Here is a 15587-nt window from a genome sequence, read left to right as displayed (position 1 = left end):
ACTGCTGAAGCTTTAGCAACACAACAAAGGATGCTAACAAAGAGCATGCAGCACAGAAGGAGGCGCAATTACTTAGGGCAGAAATTTTCCACCCAACTTAAGTGTCTTAAAAGATGAACAGCTGAGTCTAAGTAGGATGCTTAAGTAACTACTGAGCTAATAGAGAGAAACACGTGCTTCCTGGTGGTAATTCAGCTAATCCTGAGCTCAAGATGGTATGATGACTTTGCCTCTGGAAATTACTCTGTTTTCCCCTTGAACACAGGGGATGATTTAGCTGTATAATCTTTAGGCAGTAAAAGTGGGAAAGGTGAGCAAAAGAGATGCTGCTATGAAGAAAGAATATTTGATAGTGTGTTACCTGGAGCTTTTCTGATAATCATTGTAGGGTCCTACTTAAGCAGAGGTTTATGGTTTTGAGAACATTCTGACAATACATGACAAAATGTGCTACAAGTGTGGCCACTCTCCTACCCTTTCTAAATGTGTATTACTTCAGTGAAAATGCAGTAGATTTCTCAGCACATTGAAACCAGAGCTCTGATTTCAGAGCACCTAGCATTTCAATTGCTGTTCTAATCTGAAGCTGTATGTACTATGCCCCATTAAGAGCTCTCCCTGTAACGTAGAAGTTGCCTGAATGCAAATGGGTAAATTTGACTAATGGCAAAACTGGCAAAAGAAAACTTAGTGGAGCTTTAGGAGGACTTTGGGGTATTTACACATTTGATGCCCTTTGATTTAAATGAATCCCAGTGTTGCATAATGTCTCTGGCTTCACAAAACTACATCTTGGCTGTCAGTGAAAGTCAAACATCTATGTGCTTTTTAAAATAGCTCAGGTATCTTTAATTTAGGTGGTATTTACATTTTAAACTATAAATTTAAACTGCTCGGATCCAATAAAAGGTTACAGATGTCCCCTCTGGATATGACCACCAGCAAAGACAAGGTAGAAAAGGGTCACAGGATGTGAATCTCTGGATTCTGTTGTTTGAAGCACCTGCTTCTCCCTTTCTCCAGCCTAACATACAGCACAGCACATCTGCTCATGATAAAATTAGGTGTGCAGATCCTGGTGTTATAAGTCAGGGCTTCTCCTGACTTCGAGCAAGGCTAATGCTCCTACTGCATGCTTCAGGAATTTGGTGATAGCATTCTGGGGGAGGAGAAGAGCCAAAAATCACAGGGTGCTTTTTAATCTCTCCCTTTACTTACAGGTTTTCAAATCTTAAAAGATTTGATCAAAATTCCTTAAAAAGGAATTAACCTAGCAAATGCCAAATCTGGAGTATAATAGTATTTCTTTAAACTCTTCAGATAAAAAAATATACTTGTCTTCTAAAAAAATTCATGAAAATAGAGACTAGACAAGGATAGGTGTTCCACTGATAACCCTTTGATTACTCCACACAGCAGTAAATACCTCTTCTGTTCACATCTATCTGGTAAGTCTTGTGTCTAAAAGAGAGAAGAAATTAATCTTAGGCAGTTTAAGAAAACATATCAATGATTTTTAGTTATCATATGGAGGATAGCTTCATAGCTTCTTCCTGAGTCATTTTAATGTAATTGCCTAGACATGACGAATCCTCATCACCACTTGTCAATTGTGCTCTGCACAGGTGGGCTGTAACCACTTTTATTCTATACAGGTACTCTTTCTTCCCCCAGGAAATATGTACCCTTACTGTTCTAAAATAAAAGATACTGCAGCTGTTATACACAGTTATCTTTTATCACCTGTTACTTCTATGGAAAATGTTAACACTGGCACCTTTTCAGCAAGGAAGTAATTTCATGCTAACAAGCTTGGCTTGCTTCAACAGCTGTCTTTAATATGTCAATTAGTCTCAGAAATGATGTAAGCAAATGTGGCTACAAAGGTATGTCTTTTATCTTTTGTTTTTTGTGTTTAATTCATCATCATTAAATTATGTCCTATTTCAGAACTCAGTTTATTTTCCGGAATGCATTCTGATAAAAGATATATGATTTTAGACAGCCTTTAACACAGGTGGTAGAAATGCTGACCTTGTGGGTAATGTAGGGCACTTGCAGAAGTTTTAACTACTTCTCTGATAGAGTCCCTGATGCAATACTAAAAGTCAGTGATCTCTGCTAATTTGCACCACATGAAGATCTTGACAGTGTGTGCACTACTATCTAATCCTGAGTAATAATGTAAAAATCTTCAATTTAGGATTTCTGTTTTCAAAACATGTGGGACATACTTCTATAGTAATTAGAATTGCTGTGTGATTGACCAGGGCAGAGAGTAACACTGATCAGTCTGAGTAGCCAGAACCTGACTGCAGCCATCCCTTGAATGGTACCAGGGATCTGGGAGAATTTTGTGTCTGAGCTGTTTGCTCTCCACTCAGAAATCCAGGGCCTAATTCTGCCAAACCTCACATCTCTTCATCCAACTGGCAGAAGCACCTGAAAGAGGAAGTAACAGCAAGGGGTTATGTAGGAGACAGCCCTACCATTTTCAAGTCTGAGAACCAATTAGCAGATCTCATGTTAATTTTATTTTAAAAAATAAAATAATAAATTAGAAAAAACCCGCCAGATTTAGAAAGAACCTCATAATTTGAAATGATAGGTTTTGTAAAATAAAGGGGATTTTTCTGTCACCATTAAACAAGAAACATACTTTTTCTTTCATAAACGGTGTCATTGTATGCTAATGCATTTTTTATCATTTCTGATTCATCCTTTCTCAGAGCATATCCTGATAATATATCATGCTCACAGTGAGATTAATCTAAGTGGCAAACAGTTACTGCATTCACTCTTCCTGTGGGCCATCACTTTTCCTGGGGAGAATAATTTATAACAAACCATTCTGCCTTGATAACTCTGAGGTTTTTAGCTCTCATTCCCCACTTACATTTTTTAAGATAAATTAATATGCATTCTATATAGTCAAAGATCATATATTTTATTGTTGGAAATACTTCAGTTGAACAGAGCTAACTAGTAGAAAAGATCTAATCTCAAAAGGATATTATTTTGCAAAATGATGCATTTCTCAAAAGGATGTTATGATTGCTGTTGTTTACAGAGTTAAAATAGGTCCAAATATTTTTTAATCTATTGTACTTTTTAATCTTTTGGAGTTTCCAAAATAGTTGCATTTGACAGACCTCTCTGCCTGATTCTACTTATTGGCCTACTCTGCAGTGTACTTGCAGTCGCTAAGAATTTATTTTTGTTGCAAAACGTCGTGAACAAATTCTTTGTTGGAAATGGATGAAGTTGTGACAGATTAGGACAATGAAGGCAGGAATCTCATGGAGATTTTTCCATTCTTCACCTACAGGATGTATAAGGTAAGATACTTTTACCTCTTTAACAAAGGAAAATAGCACAGTTGCACCTAACTCATCCTTTAAATACCTACTGATGTCAGTGGGATGGACTACACTGCACTAGGAAAAGAAATTAATTCCAAAAATTATGGGGATTGAAGCACATATGCTACCTCAAACTAGTTTTTTCTGCTATCTTTTGGTGGCCAGTATCGACATATTCAAAGGAACATTGAACGGGAGATTATAATGAACAATCAGTTTCTAATGTCATTTCTGTCTTGCTTCAGTTCTAGTTGAGAGGGAAGATCTGTGGGAGGATTCAAATACTGATGTCAATATAGTCAACATATTTTCAAGATGTAAGCTTTGAAAAGCCCCAAAATGCTACTGAGGTATTGATGCAAGTGAGATACAGATATCTCAGAGTGGCCAGTGTTCAAATTCTTGGGGCATTTGAAGAGTTTTGGATAAGCTCTTTAAAATGACTTAACTGCAGATAAAATTAAACTCAACTCAGCCCTGACTCATTTTGAATTTCAAAGAAGGATTCCTCCACCTCTTTTTGTCTGTTTTCCGTAGTGAAACATACAATTATTCACCATTTCAAATGGTGTCTGGATTTTTGGTGTTTTATTTCTTCCTGTAGTACAGTATTCTTTTTCATGTAAGTGTGTAGACCTTATAAATGACAACTTTGAAGCCTGTGGCCCTGTAAAGGAAATCTAAAAATAACCTGAAAAAAACTGCATGGAATACGTGCTAGGAATCAATTTGATCCAGGCAAAAGAGCAGATCAGATAATTTAACACCTTTTAAACTCTGAGTTCTATTATCTTGTAATGATTCAGCTGGTCTTCTGTCAGATTCCTCTGCCATGTGTATATTGGACAGAAAAGAGAATAAAGAAAATGGATGTTTGCTTTGTATCATCATCTATGGTACAGTTTTCACAAGATGACTGTCAGTGTTGAATAAGGTTTGACATTTCCATCTGATAGACAAACAGCTTCTAAAAAATGGGAGGGTTTTTTTTATGTTAGTGACTTTCAGAAAGTTTCTAGATCTACTCTTTCACATTACAATGAGAAGAAAATTAAATGCAAAGAGAGGAAGATTTTGGTTTCCAAAAAGAGGTTATTTTGGTTGTGGTTTTGTTTATTTGTTTTGTTTTTGTTTTTAATGGGAATGCTGCTTTTAAGTCAATTTACAAGCCCCACAGCATCCTTCATCACCCCAGAAATATACTGTCCTTGAAATGTTCATTCAGCAATTTACTACACATCCAGGCCTTGGGAAGCCACATAGGTAGCTGGCTAACTGAAACTTTCATAAAGACAGAGCTAAGACACATTTTTGCTATCTCCATCTTTTTTTTTTTTTTTTTTTTTTTAAGTATATTTATGTGTAAGCATATTTTATTCACTAACATAGAAGCAAATGTGTCAGATCATTTCTTCACCTGTGGAAGAAACAGAGACAAGATATATCAAAATAGATATTTTCATTTCTTCAACCTTTGCATTCACCATTTCTCTGTTTTGTTCTTTATTCATTATTTTCCAAAGAAAGTGAAAAGAGAAGTAACATAAAGACACAGGTTTGAAAAACCCTTCCTCAAGAAACCATTGTCAATGAGTTCCCATCCTCCAAGCATTAGGCAGAAAATTCTAGGAAGGTCACACTGGATTGTTATTTGCCCTGTTATTAGCCCTCTTTCAACGTTTTCACACACTGCCAGAAAAGGTATGGTAATATTTGGTATACTAGGATTAAATTAGAAACCAATACTAGGATATAGCAATTAGAAATCAATCCTTAAAAACATATTTTTCAATCTGTTCTGTACTATTCAGCTTTAATTCTCTTTGTTTGATCATATATTCCTCAATTATTTTTTAAAAAGTCCTAGTTATTAATTGAGCAAATTACAATAACCCACTATTTCAATGTCAGTGTGTTAACAACATGTAGTACCACCAGCAGAATTCAAAACACTACTGGAAACCAGGTGTCAGTTTTGTGCTCACCTCTATGTGAGCATAACATTACTAATTTCGGGGATAGGATTCAGAATGGTTTGGAAGTTCTGGAAACCTGAAAATCTAACCCAAATGCCATGGCAGCATGTACAGGATGGAGGCACCTGTGAGGGGAGATACCACTGGATTTAGTTTTGTGTTAGGTCCTTAATGCCTTTAGTAGATTTACTCCAGTGCCCCTGTTGGCTCCAGCCCACAGCTGCTACCAAAGCAAAGACTGGAATAGGTGCTGCTAAACTACTTTTAAATTAACACTTATTTGTGAGACAATATTGGTCACAAATTATTAGCAATAACAATCTAGTTAATAGTTTCCTTAAGCTATTTCACTGTATCTTTTCCTGTTGCAATTGCATTCCATGTGCAGTGATGTAACTTCAGCTTTGTTATAGAAAGTATGAACCACAGCTGTCTAACTAAACCTTATAGAAATTTAATAGGAGCAATATGTCAAAAGTATCTTTCTGCAACATGATAAACTTTGTAACCTTCATATTTTCATACAACTTTTCATTTTATTTCTGGTTTACATGGTTTTTTTAAAAGTACCAGCATATGTTCATTATTCTCTATAAGTGTATAAAACTCACAAAGCCATATGTTTTTCTCTAGAAAGTTGGCAGAACCCTATGCTATCTAAACACAGGCCAAAAAAAAAAAGAGGCTACTGTTACTGACTGTCCTATATATTTTTCTCTTTAATGATGCCATTTCTGACAGAGAAAATGTGAAATAATGAACATCTAGAATAGACTGTGCCCACTCTTGTTTTTCACATAAAGTTGATATACCTAGGAGAAACACAAAGTGGCTACATCACGGACTTGTGAAAAAGATTAGTATGCTGCCAAAACATGACATTGTAATGAAGTATAAACAGATAAAGTAAAAAAATATCTTCAGAATTCATACAGATCTTTTAGTGGTGCTTAAAAGTAACAGGATGTTGAGATAGGGGTGTAGGTGGAAGATGGAAAGATGGCCTTGAAAAAAAAAAAGCATTCAAATATGCCAAGTGATGCTGTTCACAAATCATTCCCGGAGAATATCAGGGATTGTGAAATGTGTCTGCATCTGAGCAAACATAATTCAATCCAGTACTTCATAACTCCTTGTTAATTTCTTACTTTTCCTTGTTCTTTGAAAATATTCCAAGCTATTGATGTAAAGGAGGTATTTTTCAAAGTCCCTCTCCCTCTAAACCTTCAGCTCAGTAAAGTATCTGGTAAAGCTCAGTCTTTCTTTTTCTCTGTGACCAATCAGCTGGAACCCAGCAGTCTGGCTGAATTAGCAATCTATGAAGACATTGCTCCTTATTTTAGTAATTCAGCATGATAAAGGGAGATACTTTGACTGAATTTTCAAGTATATTTAAAAATTGCTTGTTAAATGGAAAGTTTTGCTGAACTGTGACTATAGAAGGTATGGTTGCTACCCCAGAATCACAGGGCTTGTACTAATTCCATAGAAGCAGTGATGTACAGAGGTCTGGATTTCCCTTGAAACAAAACAGCAAAGGGGGATTAACATTTTCGTATGGAAAACCTGTGTTAGACATACACTGTCATGCAGTTTGTGTTCTGTAATTCCAGCTTGTCTGAGTGTTTGATTGCCTTTTTTTTGTGGGTTCCCCCATTACTCTCAATATCTCTGCTGCTGCTTCAAACAGGTGTCAGCCATGTGCATGCAGTACTAGATAGAAAATCTCAGTGACCCCCTACTCAGTCCCACACTCATCCTTGGAGGTAGTATTTTTATGGGGCAGCAAAGGAACTGCCAGGCAACAAACACCCATGGATGCAAACTGGTACTGTCCCCATGTCCTTTTCTAGGCTGCAGGGACCATGTACTTTCCCTAGAGCAGCTGGTGCCCAAGGATGTGGAGCCTATTTCAGGAGTTTGAAGTCAAAAATGATAGTATGGACTTACTGAGTCTTTACTGACAGTATGACAGAGTATGTGATCTATGCATGCATGTATCTGATTATTAGGAGCCAGCTCCTATATTTAAAAGCCCTTGCTACCTACAAAAGGCAGTGAAGTGAATATTTCCTGGAAACATTTTTTCCTTAGGATCCTGGTCAGACTTGAGTCACCATGTTTACTGTCCACGTACTATATGCTACCCCTGGCTTTTCCTGTGTCAACACCCTAGTCTTTCCATATCAGCTCAAATATGGAGACAGAGATGAACTTTACTTTACGTGAGAGAGATATTGAATAATAGAGGTTAAATAGCATTGATGGTCTCTCAGTATTGAGTTTAGCCATTAGATGGGTTTGGTTAGTGATGGGGCTGTAGCTGGCTGTGAATCCCAGACCATGCTATCATGTTTCCCCTCTGTTAGCGGCTCAGGTGCAATCTGCCTGAGAGTGTCAGCAAGTGGGGACATGACTCATTTTTGTCTTCAGCACTATATCAAGCAAAATGGTGCCCATGGCCTATGCAGTTACTAGAAAAAATATGGACTGAATAAGAAATAAATGCTTCAAATAGACACAAAAAACTTCAGAAAGCTGCTTGGTTCCAAAAACGGACCAAAAATAGTGCACTGTGATACCATGGATAACACCACAGAACTGAGTTCTAACACTGAAGAATTTACAAAACTCATAGTAAATTTTAACTAACTTTGCTAAAATTTAGTCTACATTTGAGAGAACTTGTCATCCATGAGTTACAGGGGTTATAACTTTTTTAGTGTCTTTTCAAATTTTTCTTGTGTAATTTTTATAAAAACTTCATTACATTGACTTTTTTCTAGGCCTTGTACAGTTCCATGGAAATTATTGACTTATAAATAACTTGGCTGAGGAACAGCTATGCTAAAATAACTCATCATTTGAATCTCAGCACAGTAATATATTTAAGCTCATGCTTTACTTGAAGTGAGGCAGCACAGTGTTTGGATGCTATAATGTTTGAAGGGAGCTTGCTGTTCACAGTGCTGACAGGGAGGAAAAGGTCATTGGTCTCTCACTGTACTCAGACAGGCAAACTAAAATACGAATTTTAAAAAGCCCTTGCAGAATTAAATGTTCCTGTCATTTCACCATGTAGAAGTGGAGTTTGGGGAAAATAAGGTTAAAAAAAAAATGGCAACCAAATCTATGGACATACATTTATTTTCAGACATAATATGAGTATGTGGGAGATGTTGAATTTTACTCACTTGAATCTGGACATGACTTGCAGTGTTGGATTATGAGGACAGCTTATCATGGCACATCTTGGCATGACAGGTAGAAAATACACTCCAAAATAAAACCATGAATAAAGAATGGAAAACAGACTAGGTTTAGATTCCTAGGGTATTTCAATTGCTGGATTTTCAGAGCACCCATTCATCAGGAGCTGAGCTCTAGAAAATCCCAGAATCTGCTTTAGTACTTTGACCTTGGAGTTTTCTTAGCATCTAAGCTTCTCCTGCTGAGCACAGTAGGAATCAGAAAAACTCAGAGCCTAAACCTCTGTTGGTGTAAGAGATATGATGAGACAAGCTACCTCACTCACTGCACCCTTGAATCCTATTTAGCAGGTTAAGTCTTGCACAAAGCTGGACTATGAAAAGCTAGGAGAATTTCTTGGGCTATCAGCCTATTGGTTTTCAGGACCCCTAAACTACACCAGTAGTCTCTAGACATAATGTAATTTCTCACTTGAGGTTCCCACAACAGCTGTCACAACCAGAGAGTATACTCGTAACATTGGAGTTCTATTTACTCATTACACTAAAAGCTCCATTTTTCCAGGAAGAAAAATTATCTAAACATAACTGCATTAAATGAAAGATGTTTTTCCCCCTAGTAGAAACTTACCCTCTGACCATTCTCAGCTAATATTTTCTCTTGGATTTCTACTGTTGGCCCAGAGCTTGCTGAAAAGAGCCAAAAGATATTTTAGATGAAGAGAAAATACAGTACAGTACATATAAGTCTAAACTTAGATGTAAATCAGTTATTGATGTTTACTTGATACAGTGAAAAATGTATGCTTGTTGAAAGTAGGAAAGAAAATGGAAATCACCAAACAACAAACCCTCAATGTTCTCTCATTGTTGATGAAGTTAAAATAGAAATATCATTTCTAACTGAGAGATGGGAAGGAAAAATATGAGCAAGCATTGCAAAATACTTTGATTTACTTTCTATTTTCAAGGCCAGCTACTTTTTCTGCTTGAAATTCCAAAGGTAAATTTCTCATTGCACTGCAGATGGCAGATTTTTAGTTCAATATTCTTTCTTCTTTACCCACACAGAATTCTTCACAGCTTTTCTTGTTTCCAAAGTTAGCATACTGAGATCAAAATTTATCAAGTATTTGTAAAAGGTGAAATCTGCCCAAAGCTGAAAATATGGTGTCTGTCCTTTTTCAGTGGCATCAGTTCAATGGTTACAAACTTCAAATTAGAACAAAGAAAAAAAAAATTAAACCATTTTTCATACCAAGTTATAAGCATAATTAACAAGGACAATTTGAGGATTGTCCAGTAGTTGATTTGCAGTTTTACCTGCATGACTGAAGTTTCAGGGGCTGAACTTTGAAGGCCAGTCATTTATTTTTCCTTGATATCTCTTCCTCCCCCATTATAATTCCACGAGAAAGGTTTGTGAGCAACTCAAAATTTTCTTCATGAAAAATTTGGGATTTTTGTTTATGGCAGCTCTAAAATATGAACTCTGAATTGTCAGAGTTATAACAGAGATGTTATATCCTGGCATCTGAGTAATATGAACATAGGTATATGCAGACTTCATAAAATTTGGAGAATTTCTATAAGCACATAGAAAAGTGTACATAAAAGAGATATTTTCTCTTTTATCAAAACTCATCCACCTACTTAGTAAGGATGAAATACTAGTACTCTACAAACCACGGACCCAGGAGTTTCAAAGCTCTGAATATTTACCATATCCCTGTAAATGACTAATTGCTCATTAGGCATTGAAAAACCACAACTCTGAAAGATCTAGAATCAGGAAGAATTTTTTTTTTGCTTCCACAGTTCCCAATTCTATTTCAAGAAGCCAGAGAGCAGCTGAAAAGCTTGGACAGTTTTACCTTGTCATCCACAAATAAACCCCAAGCTCCTTTCAAAGTAATTCACATGGATACACAGTAGTTTTTTTCTGACATATTCTCACTAGTCCCCAGCATGTCTATAAGCAACAACAGAATGAGGAAATTGTAGCTGTGTACTGATGGATAACACTATCTTAGAAAACTTTCCTGTTCCATAGGAGGAATTGCACCATATAAGGTTTTTGCACTTGGCTATTTTGCACCTTAAATGTAAATCATTGATTTATATTGTGATCAGTGTAAAAGTACAAAAACCTTGACAGAGTGCAGAAGAAAATTCTGAAACTGAGATGGGATAAAAATGCACTGTATATTGATTAAAAACAAAAAAAAGAAAAAAAACAAAACAAAACAAAATCCCAAAAAACCCAAAACCCCCCACCCTTGAGTTTGACAGGAGCTATTCACTTTTGAACAAATATTGTAATATTTTCCAAGACAACAATTGCCTCTTGGTAGTTTCTGTTGTACATTGTTGATTGGAGCTTACATAATTTCTTTCTTTTTCCTTGTTCTTTCTATCTGTTCTGTGGATATCCAGTCTCTTAGGAGGATAAGATTTCATAATGCATTAGCTGGCATTCGAAACAAGCTGAATAACACAGAAGCAGCCAAGAATTGTAGTGAACCAGAAAGAGAACAGGTGAAGTGATTTGTATATTGCTTCCATTTATGATTAATATTTTTCTTTCTTAATTCTGATCAGATAGACTTATTTTCTGTGATAACAGAAAACTAGGAACAAATGTGGGTTTTATTTATTTGTTAATCATTCAAGAAATCCTGTGTATTTGCTGTTCAGTTTTTTTTCCTATGGTCTTGTTAATCTAATAAAAAAAAAAAACTTTAGAATTCACAATAACTGCAATTACTGACTGTTTATGTAAAATCAGAATTAATTTCACACAGATGTCCAAAAATATGCATATATTGCAAGGAGATGTAAAAAAAAAAACCAAAAAAACAACCAAACTTAATTTGTTGTGCCATCTGTTTGTTTTGGTTTATATATTGGCCTGTTTCACCATGACCTGCTAAGATGATCCTTATGAGAAAAAAATTATTAACTTCAAGCATTTTCCATACTTTTAAAACAGATTTTACCAATTAAGATTTTCAAGAGGACTCTGTATGAAACCATGTGCTGTACAGTGGACACATGTATATACACAGACACAGAGTCTTGGCAAGACCTAAACTACGTATTTATCCCAGCAGAGAGATTAAACCTCTTTTGATGGCCTGAGTTTCACAGACTGTTACTGAGGAGAGTTAAAAGAGCGTAAAGCTGGTCCAGAAGCATGAGCTCTCGTCCTTCCCTGGGCTACTAGTTCCTTTCACGGACTAAAAATTAAACCTGCCCATCCATTTGAGGTCCAGAAGGTTTAGCTGATTTCTGAGGACTCATGGCTCAGAAATGTCTTTTTGTCAAGTAACTCTGACTGTTCAGATGCTCACTTGGCAGGATCCTTGACTATGTGCAGCTGCAGACGTCCTAGTTCTGCAGACACCAGGATGATGTAGTGGGGCAGTCTCTGAGACCCTGTGATTCCTTCCTGCCGAACAGCAATGGTGTTGCAAGGGATACTTGAATCCTGGTGCTCAGAGAGTCACCAAGAGGTCTCTATCCTCATGGTTTGGGCATGCAGGTGGGAGAATTTATGCTTGAAAAAAATACGTTTTTTAGATTAGTCATAAGGAACAGACTCCCAATGACTTTGACACAAGTACTCTCTTCTGTTTGTATTTTTCTTGCTTCTGCCCCTTCTAGCCTGGTGATTTAATCAATCATGATAAAACAAAGACCTTGCTTCAACAGAAAGCTGGAGAATGTGCCCATCCAGAATATCTGACTACTTAAGTTTTAAAGAACATTTGGGCCCTGGTTCTGTCATGGTGGGATGGGCAGAGCATTGAGAACTCAGGGTTACAGTGTCCTGGGCAAGATCTCTGACAAAAGGTGCTTGTTCCCCGCCCTGAGGGGTTTGTAATTAACATCGTCTTCACTGACTGCAAATGAACTCAGCCCTCATCCTGGAAGAGGGAGGCAATCATCTCCCTCAGGGGGAGGGCTCAGGGCTTTTAAGCTGTTCTGTATTGAAATCTAGACATTCATAAAATTAGAACAGCAACCTGAAAAAAATTAAAATTACCAAATATTTGGCTAGCGTTAAAGAATAAACAGTCTGGATGATAGAAGAGTACTTTGGCATCAAAGCAGTGGCTGAAGATCAGATATTATGGTTGTTTTCCTTAACTACTGCAGGATTATGATTTAGCTTATTTTCTCATTATCATCACAACATTGTATGTTTTTGTAATCACTATAGGTTTGAGGCAGTATTGCTTTATGTTTATCAAAGGCCAGAGTAATATGTCTTCTAAAGACCTGTACAGATATTTTCCTTCTGTTAAGTTGTAATTTTTATGCAATGCAGCATCCACAATCTCCCACTGAAATTTTTGTCAGCATCTTGAAAATGTAGAAAGATCTCTTGTGCCATTCACAGATACTGTTTTCTCAGTGCTGACTGATTCTTGGAGCAATGTTTTGCTGGTATTATCAACACTGTTAAAGAAATGTAACCTCAGAGGGTGCTTCAGAAGTTTGTTCATAGTAGTCATAGAAGGTGATCTGAACTGATTTGTAAAGCAGTAGGAAAAAGAGAGGATATAATAGCACTGACAAGATGTTGGCCACTTCAGCATCTTCTTCAGTGTCTAGATAAGGTAGTAGTAAAATATTTGTTGTAGTAGATTTTCAAATGTATACTTCAGCTCCTGAGTAGAATCTATAAAAGAAAGGCTGGTGGGAGATTGCTAGGTGACATTCAAACATAGTTTTGTCAAGTATCCTGTACGGTTGGTACCATATTTCGGACTAAAATAAAAAATCTTATCCCTATCCAAAACATATCTTACAGACTGCCTTAGTCACTAGGAACTTGCATTTCTTTCCCACAGGTTGTTGGAGCCATCTATGTCTACAGCAAGAGGCTTTAAACTTCACCATAGTCTTCAGATTTACAAGTTTGACTATATTTGGGGTTCATATGGGTGTAGTGAAGTGGAATGAGCCCTCTTAGTGCTTGAACTCCATCCTACATGCTTCTTTTCAGCACCTTGAAGTTCTGTGCTTCTCAGAAAAGAAAAAGTCTAGCAAAGTAATCTTTGACAAGTGAATAAAAAGAACTCACTGAGGAACTTGATAAGTTTCCCAGTAATTATCAGATAAAAACTATAGTTAAAATTTATCCATCTGTCATTAGTCAACTACTGAAGGTTTGGCTCAGATTTGGTTGTTTTGCTTGAAGATAATAACACCAGTCTAAATGATGCGGTCTAAAGTACATTCTGAGGAGTGGTGTTAGGAAAGAAGCAGTGAAAGAAAAGTGATTACCAAACCACAGGAAATCAGTACAAGTGGTGAGCTATTGCCTAGACTGTTATACAAATCTGTAAAATCTGACTGATAGGGAACTGATAGAAATGTTATCAAAATGCAAGAGGGGCAACAGAAGAACATTACATTTTTATCATTTTATATTTCTATATAAAAATTATAAGGAATTAATTATACAAAATACAGTTTTATTGAAAGCAGATAAGGTGTTTTCTTAGTCCCTTATCATTCAACCATTCCCATCTAATGATTCTTTTAGTTGCTCAAAAAAATCAGTGCAGCTGCAGCTCATTTTCTGTATACTAACCTGTGTGCAAACAGCTTCCTACATGACAATCTGTCAGATTCAATCAGGTTTTAATGCATATCTAAAGCATACATGAAAACAAATGGAAACAACATTAAATTGCTTTTGTTTCAGCATTCCCTGTTACTTCCAGTGATGATATTTTGGATGCTATTTATTCCCAGATCCTTGGAAGCCTTTGATGTTATTCTGTGTTGCAACACTTCATCCTCAGTGGTTCGGTGCCCAGAAGTCTTTTTAACCCTGAATCAAATGTTCAGTTTTTCATTAGTGGGGAGAACACATTAGCAACAGACCACCTGGGCAGGAATCACCTAAATCATCTCACAATGAAATCACCAGGACAGACACGAAAGCAAGCATGCAACTTAGACAGCTGTGCCAGAGAGCTGATGCCTGTGGAGCGTGCAGAACCTTTCCTCCTTGCTTCCAAATTCTCATGTTTACTCATTAACTGCAGATCAGAAGGGAGAGACAGATACCACTCTTACCATGTCAGTAATTCAGACAAACTAAAAGTGGATCTGAACTTTTTATTTTTCATCTGCAAAAGAGATTGTGGTTGAGGGTGAGTCAACTCATACTTAACAATCAAAGTAAAGCATAAATTCATTTCTATGACAATTTTCAATGCAATACCAGGGTGATTCTTTTGCAGTGTCCAATTGCTGAGTCCTTGGGATTAGCACTCTGTATCTGAAGAATATGTTTTATTAGAGTTTGATAAACAGTTAAGCTTGCAAACTGAACCTTTTTCTTTCTCCCCTTCCCCTTTTTCACCTCTGCTGAGATATCCATACTGAGAAGTGTTTCTGTTGCCATTGATGTGCTAATGCAACTCTAGATATAAATTTTAAGTAGCACAGTACAGGTCTAGAACTATTGTAACTGAGATACCAGAGGAATTTCTTTTTATTGCTTTAGCCTTGCCACCTGTCCTGGATAGTTTTTGCAGAAGCTATGAGGGGGTGGGGCCAGGAGCCATATGGGCATGGCCAAGACCCAAATATTATTGGTACCATCTATATTATCGTCAGGACTGGGGGAAAAGGGACTCGCTCTCCCTTCTGGGAAGGAAGACTGTTCCTTTCTGGTCCTGGGAAAGCATGGTGGGCAGAGGGTGGATCTGTTAATGTTTTTCATTGTCCCAGGCATGGTGAGCATTTTGCATGTAAATCACCCTTTCTGGGTGACAACTTTGTCATTGGTATTGTTGCTATTTGTTTTCTTATCTCATTGCTTTTTCCAGTAAATTGTTCTTATTTCAACCCATGATCTCTACCTTTTGTCTCCATCTGGAGTGGGGCAGGGGAGCGGCTCCTGGTTTTCTTTTTAGTGGGAATACTGAACTGGGAAATACCCATGACAGCACCACACCCACCAAGAGAGCATCTGTGCCAAATTTTCCACCTGCATTTTGAGATATAGGGAACTT

General features: G+C 36.9%; 2 long non-coding RNA genes across 3 annotated transcripts; one reads left to right on the top strand and one right to left on the bottom strand.

Annotated features, from left to right (window-relative positions):
* Positions 1–535: 535 nt before the first annotated feature.
* On the bottom strand, positions 536–1665 carry LOC138107355 (uncharacterized). The gene is made up of 3 exons (XR_011149436.1): positions 1577–1665; positions 1427–1461; positions 536–1159 (listed from the first exon to the last, which is right to left on the bottom strand). It is a non-coding gene; the product is annotated as an uncharacterized lncRNA (long non-coding RNA).
* Positions 1416–13948, top strand: LOC138107354 (uncharacterized). 2 transcript variants are annotated; one of them, XR_011149435.1, is made up of 4 exons: positions 1416–1448; positions 3126–3338; positions 10984–11085; positions 13407–13948. It is a non-coding gene; the product is annotated as an uncharacterized lncRNA (long non-coding RNA). The 2 variants fall into 2 exon arrangements; XR_011149434.1 differs by lacking the exon at positions 1416–1448 and adding an exon at positions 1843–1886.
* The last annotated feature ends 1639 nt before the right edge of the window (positions 13949–15587 follow it).

The sequence above is a fragment of the Aphelocoma coerulescens genome, chromosome 3, assembly GCF_041296385.1.
Source record: "Aphelocoma coerulescens isolate FSJ_1873_10779 chromosome 3, UR_Acoe_1.0, whole genome shotgun sequence".
Lineage (NCBI taxonomy): Eukaryota > Metazoa > Chordata > Aves > Passeriformes > Corvidae > Aphelocoma > Aphelocoma coerulescens.
The sequence above is the reverse complement of the archived record's forward strand: the minus strand, read 5'-3'. Positions and strand labels throughout refer to the sequence as shown.